General features: G+C 40.6%; 1 long non-coding RNA gene and 1 pseudogene across 4 annotated transcripts in view; both read left to right on the top strand.

Annotated features, from left to right (window-relative positions):
• The window catches only part of LOC147584329 (uncharacterized), a 251,125-nt gene that overhangs the window by 3,935 nt on the left and 229,202 nt on the right, over positions 1-17,988 (top strand). For all 4 annotated transcript variants that reach the window (XR_015248477.1, XR_015248471.1, XR_015248475.1 and 1 more), the window contains exons 2-3: positions 12,629-12,791; positions 16,026-16,087. This is a non-coding gene — a long non-coding RNA (uncharacterized LOC147584329). The remainder of the gene's footprint in view (positions 1-12,628; positions 12,792-16,025; positions 16,088-17,988) is intronic.
• On the top strand, positions 3,157-5,537 carry LOC112860581 (phosphoserine phosphatase pseudogene; annotated as a pseudogene).

Here is a 17,988-nt window from a genome sequence, read left to right as displayed (position 1 = left end):
GTCCAATCAAAGATGGCAAGACCACCAGGCCAACCTGCAGAGTCATGAGCTCAGTGAATGTCGATTGCTTAAAGCCACTGCGTAGGGGTGCCCTCTTATACTGTTGGTAGGAATGCAGACTGGTGTAGCCACTGTGGAAGACAGTATGGAGCTTCCTCAAAAAGTTAAAAATAGAACTACCCTACGATCCAGCAATTGCACTACTAGGTATTTACCCGAAAGATACAAAAATACTGATTCAAGGGCACGTGCACTCTAATGTCTGTAGAGCATTATCAACAATAGCCAAATTATGGAAAGAGCCCAAATGTCCATCAACTGATGAATGGGTAAAGACTTCATATGCTTTCACTCATATGTGGAATTTAAGAAACAAAACAGATGAACATGGGGGAAAAAAAGAGAGAAGGAAAACCATAAAACAGAGTCTTAACTGTAGAGAGCAAACAGGGTTGCTGAAGGGAAGATGGAGGGAGGACGGGGATGTGTTAAATGGGTGATGGATATTAAGGACGGCACTTGTGATGAGCACTGGGTGCTGTATGTAATTGATGAATCACTAAGTTCCCCTGAAACTAATATGACAGTATATACTAACCAACTTAATTTAAATAAATAAAAACTTAAAAAAATTTTTTTTAAATAAATTAAACAATAAAGCCACTATGTTTTGGGTGGTTTGTTATGTAGATTTACTATGTGAGAGATAACTAATTAGATGGAATTTAAAGCTGAGGAACTAGGTGAAACTGCCTGGGGGGGGGGGGGCGGGGTGGTTGGGAGAAGGGGGCAGGGAGTAAGCTGAGTTGAGAATGTTTAGGGATTGGGCGTGGGTGGAGGAGCAGCCAAGACTGAGAAGGATGGGCCTGAGAAGTAGGAGGAGAACTGGAGAGGCCTCAGTGAAATGCCAGGGAAGTAGAGTCTGACAATATGGAGGCCTTTCCACAGGCTCTAAATTCTGAACCTCTGCTCTAATAATCTTTCATCTTCTTTTAATCACCGCTGTTTTAGAGTAGGCAGTTGTTGAATTTGGCTTGTATTGTTTCCGTAGTCCTGTGTCTTCATTTCTTCTTTCTGAAGTTCCACCCTTCGCATTGCTGATAAATTATTCTTAAAATAACATTGCATTGCCTAACTTCTTCCTCAAACACCTTCCTTGGTGGTACATGGCATTCAAAGCCCTCCTAAACCCAGAAGATCTAGGCTGGATTCATTATATTTTCCTTGTACTAGGTGTACCACTTTTAGGGAAGCTGTGTTCTCTTTTCTGAGCCTAAGCCTCATCTTTTAAAAAAAAATTTAATATTTATTTATTGTTTTAAAAATTTTTTTTTACTGTTTATTTAATTTTGAGAGAGAGAGAGAGACACAGAGAGCTAGTTAGGGAGGGACAGAGAGAGAGGGAGACACAGAATCCAAAGCAGGCTCCAGATACTGAGCTGTCCTCACAGAGCCTGATGTGGGGCTTGAACCCACAAACCGTGAATCATGACCTGAGCTGAAGCAGGGCATTTAACCGACTGAGCCACCCAGGAGCCCCTAAGCCTCATCTTTTTAAAGTTGAGAAAATAATAGAACCTACCAAATTTAAATTTAAATCTGAACCTGAACCTGAACCTAAATCAACCTGTCTATCTATGTATGAAAATCTATTCCCTCTTAAAACTGGGGAGATGCCTGCCTAGTTAGTTTACACGTCCCAGTCTACTTTGCAATTAAATGAGGCAAGAGAATACTTGTGGAAGTGAAATGTACCACTCCCTGAACTGGGATTTAAGACTGTAGGTGTGTTTTTTTCCAAGCCTTCTTCTTCCCCACTGTGTTGAATGATGAAGTGGAATAGAACTCCTTTGCCAGTTCTGTAACATATAAAACAAAAAACAAAAAAACAAAACCAAAAACCACAAATTGTTCCTTCCCTTTAAGTCATTGTATATTTGGGGTCAATCTGTTGCAGCCATCACTCTAATATCACTTCAGGGTGTGTATAGATGTATATATGATGTTTTTGGAAGGCAATGTGTGTGGAAGTATTTTGAAATTTTTTAAAAGCAAAGAAAATGAACATAGGGTTTGGATTCATAAGATCTGGTGCTTAAGCTTTTCCAAGAAGTAGGCATGAAGCTAACAAGGCTCTCGGTACCTGTTGGGAACAATTACTATTATTGGTGGCAAGAGTTGACAACCATGTTATTTTTGCTAGTCCTGGGTTAGGGGACTGATCTGAAACCTGTTTCTTTTTCAGGTCATCCCTGACTCATCTGAAGAGCCTTCTGTCTCCTCACCCTATTACTTGTTTAGCTGGGACTTTCAGGGAAGATTCCCCAACCTGGGAATCTTTAACAGTGATGACTTTGTCATAGAAGAGAAACCAGAAGTTAGTCCATCACTTTGATATTATGGAGGAATAAATTACATCTAGAGAGAAATAGATTTACTTTTCTTGAGTTGCAAATCTGGAGAGAGCAAGAGTGAACGAGTGAACGAGAGAAAGAAAGGCAAGTCCAGAGGAAAGGAAAGGAATAGGGGTGCAGATGGGGAGATTTCAGAGTCAGAGCCCTTGCCAGGGCCTCTATCCGTGAAGAGGCTGCCATGATCTCCCCAAAGCATTTGCTTCATTATGGCTCATCCCATGGCTGTTTTTCCACCAGACTGCCAAGCTCACAGATTGTCTTCCCTCCCTTTTCATCCCATCTCCTTCTCATTTCAAGTGTACCTGCCTTTGCCACAGCCCCTAAGGCTGGACTTTGTTTCTCCTGGTCACAAGGGGCTGACATAATAAATGAATCTCTGCAGTGAGAGAGGCACGAGCCTCCAGAGTGCTCCTCTCCCTGTGAGGTATGAACACCAGCCTTCCGGAAACAATGTTCTGGTTTTTCTAAATCAGAAAAATGACTTGATGGTGGAATGTGAATTTCTGCAGGAAGGTGTGCACAGAACATGGCAGATTTTGGGCAAGTGTCTTAGCGTGCATGTCCTCAAATAGAACTTCTGTAGCTGGACCACACAGTCTATGTAGAATTTCTCCACACACTGAGAGCCAAAAACATGGACTCTTAGAACACATTTAACTGAGGCATAACAGAGGGAGAAAGACTGTCACTAAGCGAGGACACACAGTGGTGAGGAGCATCATGGGCACTGTAGTCTACAGATATGGCACCATGCCAGTGCTGTGCAGAGACAAGTATTTGCTGTGGAGTAAGAGCTTGTTCAGGATATTTTGATTCCCCAGATTCCACAGTTAGATTTGTCCTTTTATTGGCAGAAGGAGTTCATTTCCTCACTTCATCAGCCTTCTGTTCTTCCTAATTATAAAGACTCATCATGGACCCTCTCCATTAGCATCTTCTAGCCATGTAAAAATTTCCTTACCCTTAGCATTTCTTTCTCTGGATAAAACTATCTAGGTCTAGCTGCGAGAGGCAAGATTAATTAGTTTTTCAGAGAACAACGTTACTGAGTCCCACTGATGTTTTGAGTACTATACAGATGCTGTATTTTTGGGTCTTCAGAGCGCCTGATATGGGTTTGCACATTAGGATAATTCCGCCCAGGGATAAAACCTATGCAATTCAAGTTTAAAAAAGCACATGCAAAACCTACCGGAAGCCACCGCATTTATCAGCAGGTTTCATATGATTGTTCAGTAAAAGCTCTGTGGGTCTGTACAGGTCACCCCCCCTCCAAATTCGATCAGAGCCAGCACCCCCCCAGCCCCCACCTACAGTCAGGAGGATACAATTGCAGACACCCAGGAGATGGGGATGGCAGCCCAGGAAGGAGCAGCAGAGAGCGGGCTCTTGATCTTGCAAAACTCATGAAATCTCTCATAAAGAAGTTAGTAGTCAGAACTTCATGCTGCATTTTTATTCAGGAAAGAAGCAGGAAGAGAAGAGTGTCATTTCCTAGGAATCTGGAGAAAGAGGAAAATTCTTCCAAGGAGGGTCTCCCATTCAGAGTTGAGGAAGCTTTTCTGTTCAGCTGATGCAGTATGCTTTGATGTTGATGGCACAGTCATCAGAGAAGAAGGAATTGATGAGCTAGCCAGATTCTGTGGAGGTGAGGATGCTGTGTCAGAAATGATCTGGGGAGCCGTGGGTGGGGCAGTGCCTTTCAAGGCTGACCTCACAGAGCGCTTAGCTCTGGTCCAGCCCTCCAGGGAAAGGTGCAAAGGCTCATTGTAGAGCATTGTAGAGCACCCCCCACACCTGACCCCTGGCATAAAGGAGCTAGTAAGTCCCCCGCAAGAGTGAAATGTTCAGCTTTTCTTAATATATGGTAGCTTTAGGAGCATTGTAGACCATGTTGCTTCAAGGCTCAATATCCCATTAGCCATTGTATTTGCTAATAGGCTGAAATTCTAGTTTAATGGTGAATGTGCAGGTTTTGATGAGATGCAACCAACAGCCCAATCTGGGGGGGGGGGGGAGGAAAAGTTACTAAACTTTTAAAGGAAAAATTTCGTTTTAAGAAAATAGTCATGATTAGAGATGGAGCCACAGACATGGAAGCCTATTGTCCTGCTGATGTTTTTCATTGGATTTAGAGGAAATGTGATCAGACAACAAGTAAAAGACAACACGGAATAGTACATCGCTGATTTTGTAGAGCTTTTGGGAGAACTGGGAAAATAATATCAATTTTTATACAGTTTGTAACAACTTCTGGTTAATTTACAGTTATTTTAATTAGTTTACAGTGACTTTACAGTTAGCTATACAGTTTAGGGGCCCCTGGGTGGCTCAGTTGGTTAAGCATCCAACTTTGGCTCGGGTCATGATCTCGCATTTCCTGAGTTTGAGCCCTGCATCTGGCTCTGTGCTGACAGGTCAGAGCCTGGAGCCTGCTTCGGATTCTGTGTCTCCCTTTCTCTCTGCTCTTCCCCCACTCACACAAACACACACTCTCTCTCTCTCTCTCAAAAATAAATAAACATTAAAAAAATATTTTTTAAAAGTTATACAGTTTAGGGGCACCTGGGTGCTTAGTTGGTTAGGTGTCTGACCCGATTTCAGCTGAGGTCATGATCTCACGGTCTGTGAGATTGAGCCCCGCATTGGGCTCTGCACTGTCAGCGCAGAGCCTGCTTTGGATTCTCTCTCTCCCTCTCGTTCTACCCTGCCCCTGCTCATGCTCTCTCTCAAAATAAGTAAACTTAAAAAAAAAATAAGTTATATAGTTTGATACTGTCTGCTTACAATTGCCTATTACAAACTAACGTATACATTTGGTGCTGATTATCTGTACTTCCGACTAAACTATGGAAAATTACTTTTTTTTAGCTATAGTCCTAACATTATTATGAACATTAATTACGTGGAGAATTTTATAATGTGAATTCTTTATGTACTTTCCTAGCTATATTTTATTTGAAGCCTTTTAAAGATAGATAGTAAATTAAACACCTTTACTGTTGGAAATATAGGTTAGGCAGCTTTTAGTGAATATTATTTTTCCCTTTGGTAGGTAAAATAAAAGTTTATCCATGTATCAGAGAGAAAAAGAACTTACACATTTCTAAATTATTGCTCTCCCCTCCCACCATTCCTTCTTTCCTTTCTTTTTTTCTTCCCTATTTTTTTAGTGGAGGGAAGGCCAGAGAAGCTAAATCCATCATTTGGAAGCAGATGTGGAATGTTGTGGTAGAACTTGTTTCTTCTCCTTGGTAGCACCATTTGTTTAGATTTTTTTTCTGTTCCAGTTTGTGTATGAGGAGTCATGCCGATCAATCTGCCTCCCATCTATGAACACGTTCCAAAGTTCAGTTGTAAATGTATTGTGGAAATGCATTTTTCTACAGAAAAATGAAAATGTTGCAACCCCAAGGTCAGCTCAGTTGTGATTCTATACTGGGGTTGAAATAAAAGCAATAAAAATAAAGTAGAAAATAATACTGTTGCAACATTAGTGGGTTTGGTAAAGAGGAGAAATAACAGTGAATAGAAAAAATTTATTGTGTGTTTATATCTTGAGTGCTGATGAAAAAGACAAAGGATAACATGCTTATGGGAGGAGAGTTATGCTGTGCGCACAGAGGAGGTAGTCAAAGTGTACTGAATGCCCGGGGAAGTGATGGGGTGATGGCAGGAGATGAGTAGATATGCAAGGTTAGTGTGAAACACATCTGTGTTTACTATTCTAAGATATCAGCGCCTTGTGAGCATATGTGCCTGCCGATCTCACACAAGTTTCCCCTGTGAGTTGAAATGTTGGTCTCACTTTATGTCTGTGTCTTAATGGAGCTTCCATTTCCAAATCTGTTGGAAGATAGATAAAAGGAGATTGGGATGCGCAGATCATAGCCTCCATCGTGTTGCTTACTACTTGGGATCTAACTTCAGTCAAATATTAATCCCCATTATATACCGCCTCATCCAATCCTTCGAGTCTTCTGGGCCCCCTAGCCTGCATCAAAATCAACCTGAATGGTTTACTGAAACACAGGTTTCTGGGTTCCACCCTTAAGGTTTCTGATTAAGGACACTTGGGGTGGGGCCCAAGAATTTATGTTGCAAGCAAGTTCCCAGGTGATATTGATGCTCTGGTCCTGGGGCCACACTTCACCCTGTGTCAATCCGGGTCCTCCTCCTGATTGTGAGCAGTGGCTCTGGCTCTAAGCTTTAGCCTTCTCTACCCTGTCGCAATCAGACATCTCTAGGGCTCTTCCCAGGACACTCCAAGCTCCTATCTGGTGCTCTGGAGATTGAAGTCCATTTTCTTCCTAAGCCCCAAAGATACTTTTCAAGACTAAAGACTATGGAAACTCGTTCTGACAGCTGTCCACCTTGGAGACCTCTGGGGTTCTGGGGCTTGGCAGTCTCCTTCTCTCTTCACCCAGTTTCCCTCTGTTCTTTTCAGTTGCCTGCAGCATAATTCCCTCCCCCCCCCCACCCCCCAGCAGATCCACTCCCTGAAGCTCAGCTTTTCCCCTCCTCCTCTGAGTAGCACCAGGTCCTCATTCATCGTCTTTGCCATGGGTGTCTGATCCTGAAAGCCAATTTGTGTTGCATCCAATAGCTTTTTAGCAGAATTCTGTTCCCCACCTCAAAACTCAAAGTGGCTTCCTGGGATCCATTCCCAAAGCTTTGGCCGCCTGATCTGTGAGTTTAGATTCTTCCCAGGTACTAACTCAGATGTTGACCTTTCTCCTAGGGAAACATAGTTTGCTCTTAGTTGTTACAAAATTCTAGATAATTAAGCCATGGGACCAGGGTTACATTCATAATAAAATCTGGTTTGATAATACACAGGAAATTGTGATGATTTTTCAGAATTGCAGTTTCAAGCCCACAGTAGCCTTGGAATAAAGCCAAAGTCTCTATAACATTTCTTTTGTTTGGTCCCTACCAACAACCTGTCTTACAACAAAGCCTTCCTCTTGGTTGGTTTCTAGAAATCATTGTGAGGGGCCAGCTCACACACAATCACAAAGAGGATCTTCTCAGGTACCATGATGTGCTTGCCATTTTCTTCCTCTATCACCCAGGAATGTCTTCCTTCCCCAAGTCACCTGCTGCTGGGACTTCAAATACCCCCAGGGACTTCGTTGGTGCCTGCCTAAGGTGCCTTCATCTCCCACAGCCACCAAAGGTGGCTCTGCTCTCTCAGTCATCTGCCAGAGGCACTATAGCTGGCCATCCTGCTCTGTCAAGTATGCTTAATGTTTCTACTGACACAGGCACCTGTTGTTGGCAAGGTTGCTAATGTTCTGCCCTGTTGATACAGACCCTGATAGTGGTCCTGATCTGATCAAGACTTCATGGCACCAGTAGGTTCTTTTCTAGTGTGGGAAGGATCCTTTTGCCTTTATTGTATGTGTTTTTTCCTGGGTTCCAAAGTAGTGCTCCTGGTGTTACCAGTGACTAGAGACAATCTAGTGATAGAGCCTTTGGCAAAGATGGCCAGCTGTTTACCAGAATTCTAAAATGTAGTATTAGTACCAAGAAGTATCTGCCCAAGCAGTTAAAAAAATTTCTGAGCCCACCTTCCCTCCCCCCACCTGCACCCTTTGCATTCAGTGGATTTATGGGACTAGTTCACTACAGTTTCACATTCACAATTTCACAGAGTTGATATGTATCATTTCCAGACCAAGGAGTTTAAGAAGTAGAAGTACCTAGGGGCACCTGGGTGGCTCAGTTGGTTGGGCGACTGACATCGGCTCAGGTCATGATTTCGCAGTTTGTGAGTTCGAGCCCTGCATCAGGCTCTGTGCTGACAGCTCAGATCCTGGAGCCTTCTTCAGATTCTGTGTCTCCCTCTCTCTACCCCTCCCCTGCTCACACTCTGTGTCTCTCTGTCTCTCAATAATAAATGAACTTAAAAAAAAAAAGGAAGTAGATGTACCTCCTTTTTCCTTTCTTTTCCCTTCAGCTGGCTCTAAGACCTCAGGGAACATCCACATATAGGATGGAAGGAACCAGGACAGCGTGGACTGTTTGTTCTATAAGCAAAATAATAACATTTTCTGCTCACTTAAAAATAATTCAACTCTTAAGTATAATCTACCGCAACTAAAGAAGTACATCTAATATTCTTAGTTACTAAAAGTTTGAGGTTTATTTGTACAGCATCTTAATGTTACCCTAATTAATTCACATCTTCTTAAATTTGTTCTCATTTAGGGTTCCTTGTCCTGGAACCTTGTTTCAGGTCACACACAGAGTGCAGTAGAAGCAACACTCAAAATCCCTTTTCTCTTTTCACATTGGCCCTTTGTTGTTGGCAAGTCTTTCTGTACCTGGACTCCCTTAATCTTTTTTTTTCTTAATTTTATTTTTTTAATTTACATCCAAATTAGTTAGCATATGGTGCAACAATGATTTCAGTAGATTCCTTAATGCCCCTTACCCATTTAGCTCATCCCCCCTCTCACAACCCCTCCAGTAACCCTCTTTTTGTTCTCCATATATAAGAATCTCTTATGTTTTGTCCCCCTCCGTATTTTTTTTATTATTTTTGTTTCCCTTCCCTTGTGTTCATCTTTTCTGTGTCTTAAAGTCCTCATATGAGTGAAGTCATATGATATTTGTCTTTCTCTGACTAATTTAGCTTAGCATAATACCCTCCAGTTCCATCCACATAGGTGCAAATGACAACATCTCATTCTTTTTGCTTGCCGAGTAATACTCCATCAATATACCATGTCTTGTTTATCCATTCATCCGCTGATGGACATTTGGGCTCCTTCCATACTTTGGATGTTGTTGATAGTGCTTCTATAAACATGGCAGTGCATGTGCCCCTTCGAAACAGCATACCTGTATCCCTTGGATAAATAACTAATAGTGCAATTGCTGGGTCATAGGGTAGTTCTATTTTTAATTTTTTCAGGAACCTCTGTACTGTTTTCTAGAGTGACTGCACCAGCTTGCATTCCCACAAACAACGCAAAAGGGATCCTCTTTCTCTGCATCCTTGCCAACATCTGTTGTTGCCTGAGTTGTTAATGTTAGCCATTCTGACAGGTGTGAGGTGATACCTGAGTGTGGTTTTGATTTGTATTCCCCTGATGATGAGTGATATTGAGCATTTTTTCATGTGTCGGTTGGCCATCTGGATGTCTTCTTTGGAGAAGTGTCTATTCATGTCTTTTGCCCATTTCTTCACTGGATTATTTGTTTTTCGGTTGTTGAGTTTGGGAAATTCTTTATAGATTTTGGATACTAACCCTTCATCTGATATGTCGTTTGCAAATATCTTCTCCCATTCTATCGGTTACCTTTCAGTTTTGCTGATTGCTTCCTTTGCTGTGCAGAAGCTTTTTATTTCGATGAGGTCCCAATAGTTCATTTTTGCTTTTGTTTCCCTTGCCTCTGGAGATGTATTGAGTAAGAAGTTGCTGGGGCCAAGGTCAAAGAGGTTTTTGCCTGCTTTCTGCTTGAGGATTTTGATGGCTTCCTGTGTTACATTTAGGTCTTTCATCCATTTTGAGTTTATTTTTGTGTATGGTGTAAGAAAGTAGTCCAGGTTCATTCTTCTGCATGTCGCTCTCCAGTTTTCCCAGCACCACTTGCTGAAGAGACTGTCTTTATTCCATTGGATATTCTTTCCTGCTTTGTCAAAGATTAGTTGGCCATATGTTTGTGGGTCCATTTCTGGGTTCTCTATTCTGTTCCATTGATCTGAGTGTCTGTTTTTGTGCCACCCTTAATACTCCTTTAAAGACCTTTCTAGTGGGGCACCTGGATGGCTCAGTCAGTCAAGTGTCCAACTCTTGGTTTCAGCTTAGGTCATGATGTCATGGCTCATGAATTCAAGCCCCATGTCAGGCTTTATGCTGACAGCATGCTTGGGATTCTCTCCCTTTCTGTCTGACCCCTGCATCTGCCCCCTTTCCCCCACTTGTACACACTCTCTCTTTCTCTCAAAAAAAAAAAAAAAAAAAAAAACTTAAAAAAAAAGACCTTTTTAGAAACAAAGTCTCATTATTATAGAGTAGTGGTTAAGTTCACAGACCCCCAAAGACAGGTTTCCTGAGTTTTAACCTCACCTCTGCCCCTCATGAGCTATGGAAGGTTGGGCAAGTTACTTAGCCTCTGTGTGTATCAATTGTCTTAACTGCAAAATGGGACAATAATATTACTTCCCTCCAGAAATTCCTGTGAGGATTCAATGAGTCATAAGATGTAGATAGAATACACATCTACACTGCCTAAAGTATACATCACTGTTACACTGTTGATAGTGTACCTCACAGCCCGTCTAGTCACAGATGGGTGAATCTTGGGTAAACAATTTAAATTTGAGCTGAGCTTCTTCCTACAAAATAGTAAAATGCCATATTAATAACAGAAGTGATTTGCAGTCTGGGAGAAAGGGCATATCCTTACATTTTGAGGAGCTCAACTCCAAAAGTACTTGAGTACTTGAGTACAAAAGTACTTGATGATCAAGCAACATCCTAGGCCATTTCATGTATATTTTGCTATTAGTTATTATGGAAATCTACATAATTAAATCAGGAGACCAGAAATACATTCACAATAAATTTTACCTGGGTAATATATGGGAAATGTTGATATAATATTAACCATTATTATAAATACAATACTGTATTATATATTTACCTCCATAGTGTTAGAGTTATCTTTTAGAATTTTAGAGTTTTTATTAATAAGAAAAAGGCAAATATATAAAACTGGGTCAACTAAAAGTTATTTATATTCTAGAAACACCAGAAGGGAATGACTTTACAAAGGGAGATTTTGAGTGTCATCTTTACCCACTAAGATATAGAAGATACATAATCCTGATACTATGTGAAGCAAGCTCTATCGTATACCTTGTAAAATATATGTCGATTCTGTTAATATGAAAAAATGAAAGGTCCTTTTTAAAGTTATGGGTTGATACAATTTTATATTTAAAAAGAATGTTGTGTTGGTTATCATTCAACTTACATGGATCATTATATTCCCAAGATGAGTGGGCATATATTTGAAACCATTTTAATAAAAATTTAAAAGGCATTGGTTTATTTTCTTTTACATTGTACACTCAACAAATGTATGTAAAGACCCAGAATTCTAAGAAAAACATGTGCCAAAACATGCTCTTTTGTAAAATCTAAATTTAAAATAAGCTCACAAAATACCATGATAACCCTCAATTGCCTACAATCAAATAATTGAAATTACAATTGAAGATGTTGACAGTCACATGCATAGCATAAGAGCACTAAGTTTACCATGAGAATCAATGAGAGGATGTAGTTGATTTGCTGAATTCTAAGAATCAAGTCACATAGATTACTCACATTTCTTTAAAAAGAGCTTTAAAAGTGAACAGATGTTAATTCACTTATGGCCAGTGAATATATAATATATATTAATATCATATGAACATGATAATATAAATATGTAGTCTAAATTATTTTAAATTATAAATAATCCTACCTTAATAAAATTATGGAAAATCTATATGGGAGTGTTTTGTTGTTGTTGTTGTTGTTGTTGTTGTTGAGACAAAAGGGATTTGAAGAAACTTAATGGAACCATTGCTCTCTGACACTATCATTTAGAAATTATTTTTCAAGGAAAATAAATTTAATTGTATTGCTAATTAAGTATCTTTTACCCTTCTAATAATAAAATTCTACTCATAGGTGACTGTGGAAACTGTAAACTTTCTCTTGTAAATTTGCTGATGAAAAATAATAAGATAAAAATAAAGTAAGACTCTTTTTGAAATTAGAGTCTTTAATTTATTATTTTATTCTTTTTGGCATGTATTTTTCCCCTTCCTCCTCAGTTCCCCACTGCTGCCCATAAAATCCCAAATCTTATTCAAGGCCTATCTCAAATAGTCTTCCTCCTAAGAAGCCTGGTTTTGTTTTTTGTTTTAATATTATTTCTTGTGATCTCTTCTCACCTCATACACTGTATATGCTTAACTCACATTGTATTGTGCTATGTGTATGCTGCATATGGCTAGGTCCTCTGGGACAGGGATTGTGCCTTTTTCCTTTCAGTGTCACCTGTGGGACCAAGCACAGACCTATATGCAGTGGGCCCTAAATAAACATTTGCTGAATTAAAAATGTTAAGTATTTCTGGTTTTCCCAGTCCTTTATACAATAATTTGTGTCTGCTGATGATCCAAACCTCTTTGCTCACTTTCGAAGGCCTGCAAAATCCCTCCAGAACAAAGCTCAGCGTGCGGCATGACTCAGCAATACAGGGTCTGCATGCATTCCCGGCTCTGGTAGCTTCTACAGAATGGAAGGAAGTTTGTTACAGCCACACCAGGGGGCAGTGTGACACACGTCTGCATGGCCATCAAGGCAGGTAAGCGAGGAAAAACAACGCAGTGATTCTGCAAAGAAAACATTTGGAAAATAGTTTAGCACAAAAAGGATAAATGAACTTAATTTTCTGTAGCTTAATCAGACATCCCAAGACTGGAATGATTTATATTACTGCTGCTAACAGGGAAAAGTAAAAAATAGTTTTATTATTTCTGCTGTCAACACGAACACAGAAAGAGATACGTATCTGGGCAGACAAGAGTTGATCTTTGCATTTATATAAAGGACTAGAAGTGATCATATTAAAAAAATTTTTTAAGTTTATTTATTTATTTTGAGAGATTGAGAGAGAGAGACAGAGTGAGTGGGGGGGCGAGGGACAGAGAGAAAGAGAGAGAGAGAATCCCCCCCCCCCCCCCAGCAGGCTCCCACTGTCAGTGAAGAGCATGACTCGGGGCTCAAACTCACAAACTGTGAGATCATGACCATGTCTATTGTGTTTTTGTTATAGTAGCCCTAATGGACTAAACATTCCCCCAGCCCTCACCTCACCTCAATCAAACACAGGTCTGATTTTTTAAAAATCATTGGAGATGAATTTTGACTTATTCTTGAAGGTCAAGTAAGTGGAATCATAGAGTATGCACCTTCCCCCTGGCCACTCTTACCCAGTGTAATGTTTGTGAAATTCATCCATGTTATTGTGATTATCAGTATAACTTGTTCCTTTTTAATGCTAAGTGCTGTTCCATCATATAAATGTCCAATGATGTGTTTATTCAACCGTGGGTAGACATTTGGGCTGTGTCCAGTTTGGGCTGTTATTGACATTCCTATATGCATTTTTATGGGCATATATTTTCATTCTCTTCAGTAAATACCTAAGACTGTATTTGCTGCTGTGCATTAACTGTTTTTACATATTGTTGGTTTTAATTTGCTGACTTTTTTTAGGGCTTTTGTCTCTGTATTCATAAGGCCAAGGGAAGTTACAGTAACTACCTTTCAAAGAGGTAAACATTTGGTCCTTTTCTGGATGGTTGAGGCAAAACTAACCCTTTGGCTCTTTACCTGTGTTGAAGCCATCATAACAACAGTCCCTTAATCCTAAGCAATGGTCATTGGAACCAGAATACATACAAACCAGATGGAATCATCCACCACCATGGAAAGAAAGGCTTAAAAAATGCATAATAGGGCCATAGCAATGAAAGTAATGTGGAAATTCAGAGGCCACAAGTCTCCAACTTCATAACTAAGTAAACTTGCTCTATATTCTTCCCAATCTCTGTTTTTGAGGGACATATATGTACCCTATGTGCCTATATATTCTTAGGCAACTAATCCATAAACTGATGATCTTCTGATGGAAAGACCATCAGAGATTCCCTAGAGAGAAACTGTACATTTTTGGGAGGCCATTGGTATAATTTGAACTGTCATCATGAGGCAGATCATTTTCAGCTGTGGCAGTCTAGCCAGTGTACCCCTGCATCCGAAGGTGGGCTCAGAGAAGGTACAGTCACTCTGAATCCATGGACTTACAGATATTGACTCTGGATCAAATGTCCTCTTTCTTTCTTGTTTTTTAAAAAAGTTTTAAATGTTTATTTTTGAGAGAGAGATAGAGTACAAGCAGGGGAGAGGCAGAGAGAGACAAGGGGACACAGAAATTGAAGCAGGCCCCAGGCTCTGAGATGTCAGCACAGAGTCTGATGTGGGGCTTGAACCCACAAACTGCAATATCATGACCTGAGCTGAAGTCAGTCACTTAACCAACTGAGCCACCCAGGTGCCTGAATCCATTCAGTGTCCTCTTTCATAAGTGTGAAGTGGCTTGTGAGTGTTACTGCTTTGATATCTGTCAGATTCCCCAAAAGGAAAGGTTACTCATTCCATAGTAAATAATTTTATTTGCAAGTTAAGATTTATAGTGAATTCACTGCAACTTCTCTTTCCTGCATACTTCTTAAACACCTGACTGAATCTTTGGCATGTACTGAAGGCAATCAGTAGATTTTTAAGAAAGCAATCAATATTCCAGAATGTCTCGTCACAAAATTAGAAATTATGTAAAGATAATTGAGGTAAAACACAAAGAACACATTGTTCTCTTGACTCATATTGGTTCCTACCTGACAATGAATTTTTATGAGCTGCTTGGACTATTAAAGAAAATTGATATTTTAAAGTCTATGATTATTTGTGACAGGAGTACAATACTTGTAGGCTTTTGTTTGTATATTTGTATTTATACTGAATATCTATGACCAACTGTGAGTAAAATACCTTCTGTTTTTAAATTGCTCATTTGTATAGTGCTTGCCACACATCACTTGAATGAATACTTATTAGATGTGAAACTCAAGTGCTTTCTGACTTAGCTTTAAAATATTTAATTAAGAAATGAAGGGGAAAGCATCTAGGAGCACAATATAAATAGCTTATATGACTTTGTGGGGAATTATCTTTTAGAGTAATTTTTCTGAACATCTAAAACTTATACCTTCAAGAGCTGTCTTTTTTTCTTTTTTTTTCTTTTTTTTTATTTTTTTATTTTCTTTTTTATTTTTTAAAAAAATTTTGTTTGACGTTTATTTATTTTTTTGAGACAGAGAGAGACAGAGCATGAACGGGGGAGGGTCAGAGAGAGGGAGGCACAGAATCTGACACAGGCTCCAGGCTCTGAGCTGTCAGCACAGAGCCCGACGCGGGGCTCGAACTCATGGACCGCGAGATCATGACCTGAGCCGAAGTCGGCCGCCCAACTGACTGAGCCACCCAGGCGCCCCTGTCTTTTTTTCTTTTAACCAATTAAATAATATTCTTTCAAAATGCATGGCTTGATTTCCTCCCATCTTAAGCAGAACAAATATAATGTAGTCTACCCCTTCTACAGATGATAATTATGCATGTTAGTTCACTATGGGGTGTTGCCCTTGAGGTTTATTTAAGTGCTTAGACCAAAGGAGGGGATCAGAAACTAAAGCAGCACAGCAGTCTAGGGCCATATAGTAAATGATGGGGCCATCTGTTAAATGTGCCTCCTCTCTCTTCCTGTTCCCCTCTCCCATATCCATTGGCTTCCAATCTATTCACTGAAACTCAGGAAGATTGAGGGAACCAGATCACCTTGGTTATTCTTGCACGAAATTTATTTTATATTCTTTTACACTGTTGTTTTAGAGGGGACCCAAGGGTGACTGTAAATGCTTTCATGCAGGTGTCAAGTGCATATGTTCATAGGCCTTTTCCTCTCATTTTCATGCCGCAGGCCTTCCTGTTTAGTGAAGTTAGCCAAAGAGTGCTGGAGACGTGACACATGACTGGACTAAGGTTTGTGTACTTTACAAGCTTTCAGTTACAAACTTCTGGGGATCTAATGTGTTCTGGGGATCTAACGCACAGCATGGTGACTATAGTTAATACTACTGTTTTATATATTTGAAATTTGCTACAAGAGTAGATCTGCCCCCCCCCCCCCACACACATGGTAACTATGTGAGGTGATGGATGTATAACCATTTTCATTGTGGTAATCATTTCACAATGTATACATATATTAAATCATCACGTTGTACACATCAAATATATACAATTCTTCTTTGTCAATTATATCTCAGTAGAGCTGCTGGGAGTGCGGAAAGTCCTGTGTACTTTATTTATTTAAAAAAAACTTTTTTAAATGTTTAAGAGACAGAGAGATAGAGAACAAGTGGGGGAGGGACAGAGAGAGGGAGACGCAGAATCTGAAGCAGGCTCCAGGCTCTGAGCTGTCAGCATAGAGCCTGATTAGGGGCTCCAACTCACGAACCGTGAGATATGCCCTGAGCCCAAGTTGGACGCTTAACCCAAGTGCCATCCAAGTCCTGTGTACTTTTAAAGTGTAAGAAAAGCATGGATGGCCCGCCCAGACATAGCTTTTTAAATTTTTTTCTGTTTGTGTCTTTCCTTAGAAGCAGGTCTTGGGACACAGATTCAAGTAAGAGTAGTTCATTTGACGGGTGAAGGAAACATGGGTGGTAGGGGTTTGAGAGAAGGCAGTGAAGGCAGCACAAAGAGTGTATGGTGCAGCCAGGTACCCCTGTGGGCAACTGGAGTTTCACGGACTGTGCACTGGGCAGACAGCAGAGGGCGCGCTGCGCAGTCACTGAGCCCACCCTCCGCATCCAGCCAGTCCACAAAGGGTGTTCACGTGTCGTCGTCCTGCATGTGTCTATGCCCAGCGCCGCAGGCATGGGCAGGGATATGTCTGACACCAAAGAGGGCCCTCAGGTGAAGAGATGCAGGTTCGGTTGAGATGGACGTGAGGCATGGTAAAAGATAAACTGACACACACTGGACAGTTTAAGAGTTCATTTGAGCATAAATCAATAGGAATTGGGCAGTGCCAACCCACAAGTAGTCAGGAGCGGGGGGGGGGGGGGGGGGAGACTTTTATAGAGAAAAGGCGGGAGCAAGGTAAGGAAACTATTGATGGGCTATAGCTTCAAGCCCAGTTGGCTGTTTGTGATTGGTTGTCCTTAGGTTTCCATTTTGTCACCTTTGGGCATTTACAAACTTAGATTTTGGTTTGCTTAGGAAGGCCACCACAGCATTGAAGCCACCTCAATCTTATGGCCCCCTTGTTTAATTAACAGGCTGCTTGCCCTAAAGTGACCATGGAGGGGGCTGGGGAGCTGCAGGTGTGGCATCAGTAGTGTCCACTGTAGCTGGAGACGTTGACGTGAGAATGACCCCCATGATTTGTAGATTTGCATTTTGAGAACAAATTAGCAACATAAATAAAGAGGTAAACTAAGGGAATCTCAAATGACCAGAAACTGAGCAATTTGAGAAGCACACACTTGTAGCAAGCTACAGGTGAGTCCCTTGAGGATTTGCAGGGGCAAGGTGTGCACGGAAGGAGGAGTCTGGCCAGTAAGCTCACTAGCCTGAAGACAGGGAGATTCTTGATGGATATTCATTGCTTATGAGATACATTTCAGTCTTGTATAAATCAGGCATTTATGGGAAATCAGTCTCTCAGTTCTTCAAGTTTCATTTTTCCAAAGACACATACCTGAGAGTCTCTGTTTCACTTCCTGTGGTTCCATCTTAGATTGAAGTCCTTTCACGAAACTAAAAGATAGTTGTGAGTTTCCTTTAACCATACTAGTATCTGGAGACATTGATCTATAATGTTTCTGGAAGAAAAACTCAATTCCTATTAAGTAGGTCCACACTGCCTGTCTTTT

Source organism: Puma concolor, chromosome A1 (assembly GCF_028749965.1).
Source record: "Puma concolor isolate L17-30 chromosome A1, mPumCon1.1.hap2, whole genome shotgun sequence".
Lineage (NCBI taxonomy): Eukaryota > Metazoa > Chordata > Mammalia > Carnivora > Felidae > Puma > Puma concolor.
The sequence above is the reverse complement of the archived record's forward strand: the minus strand, read 5'-3'. Positions and strand labels throughout refer to the sequence as shown.